This window comes from Hordeum vulgare, chromosome 5H (genome assembly GCF_904849725.1).
Source record: "Hordeum vulgare subsp. vulgare chromosome 5H, MorexV3_pseudomolecules_assembly, whole genome shotgun sequence".
NCBI classification, from domain to species: Eukaryota; Viridiplantae; Streptophyta; class Magnoliopsida; order Poales; family Poaceae; genus Hordeum; species Hordeum vulgare.
In genome coordinates, this window is record NC_058522.1 from 493,929,741 (window position 1) to 493,941,914 (window position 12,174).

At 47.6% G+C, this 12,174-nt stretch overlaps 1 pseudogene; it reads left to right on the top strand.

The window, feature by feature from the left end:
• Positions 1-5,962: 5,962 nt before the first annotated feature.
• LOC123397008 lies at positions 5,963-8,842 on the top strand (annotated as a pseudogene).
• Positions 8,843-12,174: the final 3,332 nt, after the last annotated feature.

Below are 12,174 nucleotides of genomic sequence, written 5' to 3' on the forward strand. Positions count from 1 at the left end.
ACCGTCGGGATTAGTTTTAAACCTTAATAATTGTTATTTAGTACCAGCTTTGAGCATGAATATTGTATCAGGGTCTTGCTTAATGCGAGACGGCTACTCATTTAAGTCAGAGAATAATGGTTGTTCTATTTATATGAGTGATATGTTTTATGGTCATGCTCCGCTGGTGAATGGTTTATTCTTGATGAATCTCGATCGCGATGTTACACATATTCATAGGTTAGTACCAAAAGATGTAAATTTGATAATGATAGTCCCACATACTTGTGGCACTGTCGCCTTGGTCATATCGGTGTTAAGCGCATGAAGAAGCTCCATACTGATGGACTATTAGAGTCTCTTGACTTTGAATCATTTGACACGTGCGAACCGTGCCTCATGGGCAAGATGACTAAGACTCCATTCTCAGGAATAATGGAGAGAGCGAGCGACTTATTGGAAATAATACATATTGATGTGTGTGGTCCAATGAACGTTGAAGCTCGCGGTGGCTACCGTTATGTTCTCACTCTTACCGATGATTTGAGTAGGTATGGGTATATCAACTTGATGAAGCACAAATCTGAGACGTTTGAAAAGTTCAAGGAATTTTAGAGTGAGGTTGAGAATCAACGTGACAGAAAAATTAAGTGTCTACGATCTGATCGTGGAGGAGAATATTTGAGTCACGAGTTTGGCACACACCTAAGGAAGTGTGGAATCGTTTCACAACTGACGCCGCCTGGCACACCGCAACTCAACGGAGTGTCTGAACGTCGTAATCGCACTTTATTAGATATGGTACGATCTATGATGTCTCTTACCGACTTACCGCTATCATTTTGGGGATACGCATTAGAAACTGCAGCATTCACTTTAAATAGGGCACCGTCTAAATCTGTTGAGACGACACCGTATGAACTATGGTTTGACAAGAAACCTAAGCTGTCGTTTCTTAAAGTTTGGGGCTGCGATGCTTATGTGAAGAAACTTCAACCAGAGAAGCTCGAACCCAAAGCGGAGAAATGCGTATTCATAGGATACCCCAAGGAAACTGGGTATACCTTCTATCTTAGATCCGAAGGTAAAACCTTTGTTGCCAAGAACGGATCCTTTCTAGAGAAAGAGTTTCTCTCAAAAGAAGTAAGTGGGAGGAAAGTAGAACTTGATGAGGTAATTACACCCGCTCTCAAACCGGAGAGTAGCGCAGCGCGGGAAATTGTTCCTATGGCGCCTATGCCAACTGAAGAGGAAGTTAATGATGATGATCATGAAGCTTCGGATCAAGTTGCTACTGAACCGCGAAGGTCCACAAGGGTACGCTCCGCACCAGAGTGGTACGGCAACCCTGTGATGGAAATCATGTTGTTAGACAACGGTGAACCTTCGAACTATGAAGAAGCAATGGCGGGCCCGGATTCCAACAAATGGCTTGAGGCTATGAAATCCGAGATAGGATCCATGTATGAGAACAAAGTATGGACTTTGGTGGACTTGCCCGATGATCGGCGAGCCATAGAAAATAAATGGATCTTCAAGAAGAAGACTGATGCAAACAGAAATGTGACCGTTTATAAGGCTCGACTTGTCGCAAAGGGTTTTCGACAAATTCAAGGAGTTGACTACGAAGAGACTTTCTCTCTCGTAGCGAAGCTAAAGTCAGTCTGAATCATGTTAGCAATTGCCGCTTTTCATGATTATGAAATTTGGCAAATGGACGTCAAAACAGCATTCCTTAACGGGAATCTTAAGGAAGAGTTGTATATGATGCAACCAGAATGTTTTGTCGACCCTAAGGGTGCTAACAAAGTGTGCAAGCTCCAGCGCTCCAACTATGATCTGGTGCAAGCATCTCGGAGTTGGAACATTTCCTTTAATGAGGTGATTAAAGCGTTTGGGTTCATACAGGTTTATGGAGAAGCCTGTTTGTACAAGAAAGTGAGTGGGAGCTCTGTAGCTTTCCTCATACTGTATGTGGATGACATATTATTGATGGGGAATAATATAGAGATGTTGGAGAGCATAAAGGCCTATTTGAAAAAGAGTTTTTCGATGAAGGACCTTGGAGAAGCTGCATACATATTAGGCATCAAGATCTATAGAGATAGATCGAGACGCCTAATAGGTCTTTCGCAAAGTACATACCTTGACAAGATATTGAAGAAGTTCAATATGGAAAACTTAAAGAAGGGGTTCTTACCTGTTTTGAAGGTATGAGATTGAGTAAGACTCAGTCACCGACCACGGCAGCAGATAGAGAGAAGATGAGTATTGTCCCCTATGCTTCAGCCGTAGGCTCTCTAATGTATGACATGTTGTGTACCAGACCTGATATAAACCTTGCCATAAGTTTGGTAGGGAGGTACCAAAGTGATCCCGGTATGGAACACTGGACAGCGGTCAAGAATATCCTTAAGTACCTGAAGAGGACTAAGGAGATGTTTCTCGTTTATGGAGGTGACGAAGAGCTCGTCGTAAAGGGTTACGTCGATGCTAGCTTCGACACAGATCCGGATGACTCTAAGTCACAGACCGGATACGTGTATGTTTTGAATGGTGGGGCAGTGAGCTGGTGCAGCAGAAAGCAAGAAGCCGTGGCAGCATCTACATGTGAAGCGGACTACATAGCTGCTTCAGAAAGGGCTCATGAAGGAATTTGGATGAACGAGCTCATCACCGACCTTGGAGTGGTCCCAAGCGCGTCGGGTCCAATGACACTCTTCTATGATAACACTGGGGACATTGCCATAGCCAAGGAGCCCAGGTTTCACCGGAAGACCAAGCACATCAAACGCCGCTACAACTCCATCCAGGACCATGTCCAGAGTGGAGTAATAGATATTTGTAAAGTACACACGGATCTGAATGTTGCAGACCCGTTGACTAAACCTCTTCCTCGAGCAAAACATGATCAACACCATAATGCTATGGGTGTTCGATACATCACAATGTAACTAGATTATTGACTCTAGTGTAAGTGGGAGACTGTTGGAAATATGACCTAGAGGCAATAATAAAATGGTTATTATCATATTTCCTTGTTCATGATAATCGTCTATTGTTCATGCTATAATTGTATTAACAGGAAACAGTAATACATGTGTGAATAAATAGATCACAATGTGTCCCTAGCAAGCCTCTAGTTGGCTAGCTCGTTAATCAATAGATGATCATGGTTTTCTGATCATGGGCATTAGATGTCATTGATAACGGGATCACATCATTGGGAGAATGATGTGATGGACAAGACCAATCCTAAGCATAGCACTAGATCGTATTGTTCGTATGTTAAAGCTTTTATAATGTCAAGTGTATTTTCCTTCGACCGTGAGATTGTGCAACTCTCGGATACCATAGGAGTGCTTTGGGTGTATCAAACGTCACAATGTAACTGGGTGACTATAAAGGTGCACTACGGGTACCTCTGAAGGTGTCTGTTGGGTTGGCACGAATCGAGATCGGGATTTGTCACTCCGTGTGACGGAGAGGTATCTCTGGGCTCACTCGGTAGAACATCATCCTGAGCTCAATGTGATTAAGAAGTTAGACACACGATGACGTGCTACGGAACCAGTAAAGAGACTTATCGGTAACGAGATTGAACAAGGTATAGGTATACCGACGATCGAATCTCGGGCAAGTTTTATACCACACACAAAGGGAATTGTATACGGGATTGATTGAATCCTTGACATCGTGGTTCATCCGATGAGATCATCGTGGAACATGTGGGAGCCACCATGGGTATCCAGATCCCGCTGATGGTTATTGGCCGGAGAGCGTCTCGGTCATGTCTGCATGTTTCTCGAACCCGTAGGGTCTACACACTTAAGGTTTGATGACGCTAGGGTTATAGGGAAATGTTATACGAGGTTACCGAAAGTTGTTCGGAGTCCCGGATGAGATCCCGGACGTCACGAGGAGCTCTGGAATGGTCCGGAGGTAAAGATTGATATATAGGATGGATGGTTTTGGACGTCGAAAATGTTTCGGGCATCACCGGTAGCGTACCGAGACCATCGGGACCACCGGAAATGGTCCCGGGGGTCCAGCGGGAGGGGCCACCAGCCCCAAGAGGTAGCATGGGCCAAAAGGTGGAGGGCAACCAGCCCAAAGTGGGCTGGTGCACCTCCCACAAAAGGGCCCAAGGCGCAGGAGGTGGAGAGGGGGAAACCCTAGGCGCTGGTGGGCCTAAGGCCCACCTAGGGGTGCGCCACCCCCTCCCCCTGCCCTAGTCGCCGCACCTCCCATTTGGGGGGGCTGCCGCACCACCTAGGGTGGGAACCCTAGGGGTGCCACCCCCCTCCCCTCCTCCTATATATACCTAGGGGTTTGGGGCTATTTTGCACACCGTTTCTTCTCTCCCTCGGCGCAACCCTGCTCCTCTCCTTCCTCCTCTTCCCATGGTGCTTGGCGAAGCCCTGCCGGGAGACCTCGTCTCTCCATCGACACCACACCGTCGTGCTGCCGGAGATCTTCCCCAACCTCTCCCTCCTCCTTGCTGGATCAAGGTGCAGGAGACGTCACCGTGCTGCACGTGTGTTGAACGCGGAGGTGCCGTGGTTCGGCACTAGATCGGAATCACACCACGATGTGAATCGCCGCGAGTACGACTCCATCAACCGCGTTCTATCAATGCTTCCGCTTAGCAATCTTCAAAGGTATGAAGATGCACTCATCCCTCTCTCGTTGCTGGTCTCTCCATAGGAAGATCTGAATATGGCGTAGGATTTTTTTTTGAATTTATGCTACGTTACCCAACACACATATCACCGGTTGACAATGTCTGAAAGCTTCGATGCAGACATCGAAAGAGAAGAACAACCGATGCAACACCCTCACAGTTGGGAACTCTCGGATGAACATGTCTTGGATGTCGACATAGGTGCCAGGATTCCGGTTCTGCAGTGTGTGCACGAGCCAGACAACAGAGTCATATGCATCAAAATACGAACCAAATCTGGTCTCAAGTGCCCTCTGCTTAGCCCTCCAAGCCTTTCCATAAGAAATTTTGTACTTGAACCTGATGAAGACTTTTGTCTGGATAGCCTTAACTTCCATCGCTTTGCTCTCCACTATCTTGTTGTAAAGCAACCGAGCAATGACCGTGGAAGTAAGGTTATGATGATCTTGAGGGATACATGGAATAACACAAGTATGATGAACTATGCCACTTATGACCCAGCTTGTGCCATACTTAGGGAGATAGCCATGCACCCTTGCGGGACAACCCTGGTTTCTGCGTACCATTGTCAAGTTTTTCGGACTTGAAACATCAGCTACAAAAACCCTTTGCATGGACATTGCCCAATCAATGATTGCATCCTTCAAAGCTTGTTTGTTTGGGTACAGGGCACGTGTCACAATGTTGTCTTGATGATACTGCGCGGCAGAATCATGACCATCGTTCACGATCATTGCAGATGAGAATTCCCGATTCCATGATGCAGGAATAGGCGCTTCATGTGCGTTCTCTTCTTCGTCTGACTTAGCGGAATCATCGGCAATATCACCTTCTCTATCTTCTTCATGCATCTCGTTTTGCATGCGCCCGTTTATCTCGTCAGCGTCCGCCTCGCAACTGACATAATTTCCTCCTTCTACCTAACTGCTCTGCCCTGCTTCGTAAACATCATCTCCAGCATGGGACGCATAATTTTGCTGTGAATCATGCATCCCTTCAATGCTCTGGCCATAATCGTAACTATATTCGGCTTCAGTTGCACTAACCGGCTTCAGCACGGGCAGCAGTAAGGCGACATGATTACATCCCCTACGCTCGCAAGCTTTTTCATTAGGGCAACGATCTGTGTCGGCGCGCCGGTGCAGACGTTTCGGCCAGTCAACGCCCCAGCGTAGGATACATGCACATGTAACCGTCCGATCCAGAAAAAAAAATCCCCTCCTCGCTCTCACCGCCTCCCGCTAGCTTGCTCGTCGGCGTGCTCGCCAGGACGCTCGTCGGAGCCGCGTGCAAGCCAACATGCTCGTTAGAACCGCTCTCTGGAGCTGCTCGTCGGCGCGCTTGTCAGAGCCGCTCGCCGGAGCTGCTCGTCGGCTTGCTCGCCGGAGCTGCTCGTCGGCTTGTTCACCGGAGCTGCTCGTCCTTGCCGGAGCCGATCGTCGGTACTTGTGTTGTTGTCAAGCTCGTTGCTTGTAGGAGAGGTTGCGGCGGTCAAAACTTTTTCCCCTGGTCGTCGCTCGTTGAAGCTTTTCACACATACGGTTGAAGCTTTTTCTAGAACGGTTGTAACTTTTCTGATTGTGCAGTGTATGGTTGTAGCTTTCTCTTCCAATGATTGGAACTTTTTTCCTCTACGGTCGAAGCTTTTATGTAAAGGGTTGCAACTATTATCTTTTAGCAGCGCTCGATTAATGCGCTCTCTATTGTTTCAGTTGCAGCTTTTTTCATCAACGGTTGAAACATTTTAGGTCAACGGTTGCAGCATTCCGTCATGGCAATGACCGTTTGTAGATTTTATATGTATGGTTGCAGCTATTTTCATCAACGGTTGTTGCATTTTATGTCAACGGTTGTAGCATCGCGGGTCGGGATCTGCGGGGGCGCATCTCGCGGTCGAACTGGTCGGACATAGTCGTGGACATAAAGCTTTTTCAAACCAACAGTCGAAGCTTTTTCAATGATTGAAGCTTTTTCTCATGGATTGAAGCTTTTCATTCCATGCTCTTGAAGCTTTTTCAATGGCCAAGAGAAGAGCTGGAGGAGGAAGAAGAGCGGTTGGTGGATGGATAAGGCATTAGATATGTGGCTAGGAAAGAGTCTGTTGCACATGGACTGGATGGGTAAACGAGGACCACTTGATTAAAAGTGAATCCAACGTCCCGCGCGCGACCGGCGGAAGACTCAGCCGGCGCGCCGGGTATAAACAATTTCCTTTTCATTAACATGGAGAATATTTAGGTGGTTTTGAGCGAAATAATAGATGGTTAGATTTCATCACGAACCATTAAAACCCGGAGGTTGATCGAAGACGGTTAGGTATCAAAATGGGTACACAACAAACGAAGAACAAACTCTTCCTTTCATTATCTCCCCTAATAATAAACCACGTATCGCTTCTGTCGTCCGTCGCTAGCGTTTTTGCAGAAAAGTCCTTCTGTTCTTTCGAAATCAACCCGCAGTCCTATAGTAAGTGGAAAAAAACGTTTCAGGTCGTGACGCGGATCTCGGCGGGGAACGACTGCAGAGGTTGCATCTCTGGCCGAGCTAGGCCATGGGGAGGGCGGCGGCGCGCGGATCTCGGCGGGGAATGGTTGCATAGGTTGCAGCTCTGGCCGAGCTAGGCCATGGGGAGGGCGGCGGCTCGCGGATCTCGGCGGGCGACGGGCGGCGCGACGCTGGGCGAGGGGGCTTCGATCTGATTAGAGGAGATCTTCGAGGACTACGAGGCGGTTGTGCCCTTCTACGCGCTGGCCGGACTGGGCGTCGCCGTCCACTGCGCCGTGCCGCCCCGTCCCCTCCGCCTCCGTCGACGCCGGTGATGCGGGGCCGCCGCGATGGACGCCCTGTCCCTCATCGACGTCTCCGGCAAGGAGGACGACTTCCTCGTGGACCTGGCCTCGCCACCGCAGCACCCCAACCCGCCACCGCCGCCCCGCCCCGCTCCAGGTGAGTCAACCGGCTCGCCGTCCCCCGTGACCGTTCCTTCCATTTCGGCGCGTGCGTGGGTCGCGCCTCCGATCTGACGCGCAGTGCTACGTTTCCCCCCTCTTGCAGCGGCTTCGGCGGTGGCCGCCGATTCGGAGCAGCCCGCCGCCGGATCTCCTCCTCCTCCGGCGGGGCAGGCCGTGGACCCCGCGGAGCAGGCCCCGGAGCGGGCGCAGTCCCCGAAGAAGGCCAAGCCCAAGGGCGGCGTCAACCTCCGCAAGAGCCTCGCCTGGGACAAGGCCTTCTTCACCAGCGAAGGTCTGCGCGTCGCCTGGCACGAAATCTCTGTTGTTCCGTGACTGTTGCGTGTCATAATACGCATTGTAGGCTCATGGATACTGATCTGGATTGCTGCCACCAGTCCTGCCAGATCCTAACGTTTCCCTTTCCAGCTCCGTAGTTGTCTTTTGTTATAGCAGACCTGTTATTATCCTGATGCGTTGATTGATAGCAGCTAACGCTTCCTCCTGGTCTGAGCAGGCGTTCTGGATACCGAGGAATTGGGCATTGTGACAGCACTTTCCGCAAGTCGCATGGTTCAAGGCTACTGCCAGGAATAGCAGAGGAACTGAGGAGGTCAACCGAGTCCACTACCTCAACGCTGGACAGCGAAAGCTTTGTGCTGGAAAGCCTTGAGACAGAGCTGTTTGACAATGTCCGTGCTTCGATTCAGAGAACACTTGGAAAACCTGATAAAGCTCCAGGCGTGGCTTTTGCTAGCTCAAAGACCCCTAGGGCAACAGCAAAGGCACCTCCTGTCACAGGTAGCATGTTACAAACTCACAAGTTGATGCGAAAATGCTAATTTCTTATGTTGTAACTTCAGAAAGCACCGTCTGCTCTATTTTTTAACTAATGTGATTGCCGTGTTGCTACTTTCCAGCGAGAAATGGGGTTGATCGGATACCTCCTGTTTCCTGCAGTACTTGTTAATGCTGCCTCAGATAAGGCCTCCTGCTTCAACAAGCAATGGGTCTGTTGGTGGTAGCAAGCAAAGGCCCAAGTCACCCTGAAAGAGCCTGCACCTGGAAGAGTGGTATGTTACATGCTTGTAATTCCAGAATATCCATGAACTTTCTGTAGTTAACTAGAGGTTTAGGATTTGTGGGATGCTTGCTACATTCACCAGGATGCTATAATTGTAGTGAACCATTTCTTGCATTTACCGATAATTAGCTTACTTGTGAAACCTTATTGCGAAACTGCACAGAACTAATTAAAAAAAGCTCCAGTTAGATAATTTTGTTATCTTTTAGGGGGAACAAAGCTGGCCACTTGCTTGTATAAGGGCAACGGAACGGCAGGTGGGACTTGACTGTTTAGTTGGTGCTACTGGCATTGCTTGGTGGAAGGGCATATGTAAAAAAATGTTTTCGCTTCTCCAACGTATGGCGGAGGGCATTTTGTAGATAAGATATACCAGTAGCAAGTAATTTGTGCTGTAGTCTTAGTGACGTGGCATACGGTACGGGTGCCAACAGAAAGCGACCACATCCGCAACGCAAGACCGCAACCGAGTTGCTTTTGCTGGCTGCCCCAAGCTTGGTCTCAATTCTGGGAAATACTTACTACGTAGCCGACTGGTCGTGCCTTAGAAACAAAGGCAGAGAAAGAGATGAGCGTCACCTTAGCCGCGTGAGCAAATCACACGGACGGAACCACAAAATCACGGCAGCTACCGGCAGGCTTACGCCGCTGATCCGGACCGGAGGCAACCACAACCTCACCTTGGGGCTGCCCCAACCGTGTGCACTCGATTTATAAGGTATGAACAGGATACAAAATTAAAATGTAGTTTGGATTTGCCAGATACCAAAATTACACAAAATCATGATTTAAAAACATAAATAAAATATATACAAACAACATATCTCCCCTAATAATAAAGCACGGAACGCTTATGTCGTCCGTCGTGGCAGTTTTGCAAAACTGTGATATTTTTGTCCCGTTGGAATATGAGAGCATCACTTTATTTTTGTTCAATCACAGAAAATGGATCACGACTTTGAATCAATCATTGTTGCTTGTAATATTAGTTGGAAACTAGATATATGGATTAGAGAAATCCAGGTTAAGCATTGATCTAGAGATTGGATGTCCGATCCACTAACTTAACTGTAAAACTGTGATATTTTTGTCCCGTTGCAACGCACGGGCACTTGTCCTATCAATACTAATACTAATATTAAGTAAAACTAGTACATTACATACATCCACCCGATGTAGGATTGATCGATGAGATTCTTATTTGACAGCAGCTAACGGCAGCAAAAAGAAAAACAGGGAACGAGAGCCCGTGAAAGAAATAAAGCATGCGCTTGCCTGGCGGACATAGATAATCAAGCTGCCTTTCTTCATGGAATGTCTTGGCAATTCGCTTCAACGCAGACATCTATGCACTCAGGGTCGTGTTTACCTATCAAATGATGGCAGTGTACCTGGCAATCAACAATGCAGTTCCAGCACTCTTGGCTTGGGGACGGGTTGGCCTCGTCGCATTCGGCCGCCGCCGGCTCGGCTATGAGCAGCTGCCCGACGAAGAGGGCCAGCACAAACATGGCTGCCATCTTCGGCGAGGCGTAGGAGCTGGAACCCATTGCAATCGATGGATCGACTCGACCTAGATATGCAATGCACTATGTATATATGCTTTTAATCGAGGCTTGACATGCGATGAGAGTAGAGACGAGCCTCCTATTTATGGCCATCTTGCTAGCTTAGGATCTGATCTTAATCCAGATCACCCAACTAATCAAACTTACTTATTGTGGTTATGGAGGGAGTGGTGAGATTATTGACCAACTGTAGCATAATACTATAGTACAAGCATCTCATATGAAATCCGATTACTCAAGGATCCTCTCGGTCCCCGACTTATTCTGTCAACTCCCTTTACACATTAGACTAGCAGCATTTGTTGGTTATGCGTGTTCCTCGTGCTCAGTTTAAAATCGAGTGACAGGCTGTTGGCAAGTGGCCATGATTTGCACATGCCTCATGGAGTAGGAAGTAGGAACTACTCTCTCTGTCCTACAATAAATGACGTGTCGATTTAGTATAAAATTTATGTTATTTAATATTGAACTTGCAATGCATATTTTGAGATGGAGGAAGTACTATATTAGCACGATAATGGAATGGCGTGTTGCTGCGCCTCCATATTAAAGTAAGTATTCATATATGTTTTTTCAGAAAAGGAGGATGCACAGCCGGCCTCTTCATCTCGACGATGCATGCGGCCATTTTATTAATTATTCATCAAGACCTTTACAAAGTAATACATCATGTCGCTACATCTATCCCATTGATAAAGGGGTGTCAAATGTCCAGGCCAAATACCAAACAGACATCGCACCAAACCCTAACATCTAAAGCCGGATGCCCCATCCCAGTCACACGCCGGGATTGGGTGACACACCGGTCCAACTCACCCCCAGTGGGCACCAACGTACACACTGCAAGGGATATCACCTCCGTCTTCCATCGACCCATATTCAAAGCAGCAACGGACGCATCTACCTTGTCAGGCCTCTCTGCCATCGACGTCACCACAACGCTAGACAACGTCTTCCTCCTGCGCGAGTCCATCGCCACGCATCGAACGTTGAGCCTCCACTGCTCCACGCCGTCGAGATCCACCGCCATGCATATGTAGGTTGAAGCACCGCTCCATCAAAGATGTCGTCCACTTGTCCCTCGAACCCGCGTACACCTCCAAGAAAGACGCCCCCAAGGGGGAAACGACACAAGAGTGTCGCCGTCATCTGATCTGCTGATCTAGGATTTCCCCCGGAGGTATTGGTGTTGGAAATATGCCCTAGAGGCAATAATAAAATAGTTATTACTATATTTCTTGTTTCAAGAGAATCGTTTATTATCCATGCTATAATTGTATTGAATGGAAACATAAATGCATGTGTGGATATATAGACAAGTGTTGTCACTTGATAACGGGATCACATCATTAGGAGAATGATGTGATGGACAAAGACCCAAACTATAAACGTAGCATATGATTGTGTCATTTTGTTGCTATTGTTTTCTGCATGTCAAGTATACATTCCTATGACCATGAGATCATGTAACTCACTGACACGATAGGAATATCTTGTGTATATCAAACGTCGCAACGATACTGGGTGACTATAAAGATGCTCTACAGGTATCTCCGAAGGTGTCCGTTGAGTTAGCATGGATCAAGACTAGGATTTGTCACTCCGTGTGACGGAGAGGTATCTCGGGGCCACTCGGTAATACAACATCACAAACAATCCTTGCAAGCAATGTGACTAAAGAGTTAGCCACGGGATCTTGTATTACAGAGCGGGTAAATAGACTTGCCGGTAACGAGATTGAAATAGGTATGTCGATACCGATAATCGAATCTCGGGCAAGTAACATACCGAAGGACAAAGGGAATGATATACAGGATTATGTGAATCATTGACATAGAGGTTCAATCGATAAGATCTTCGTAGAATATGTAGGATCCAATATGGACGTCCAGGTCCCACTATTGGATAATG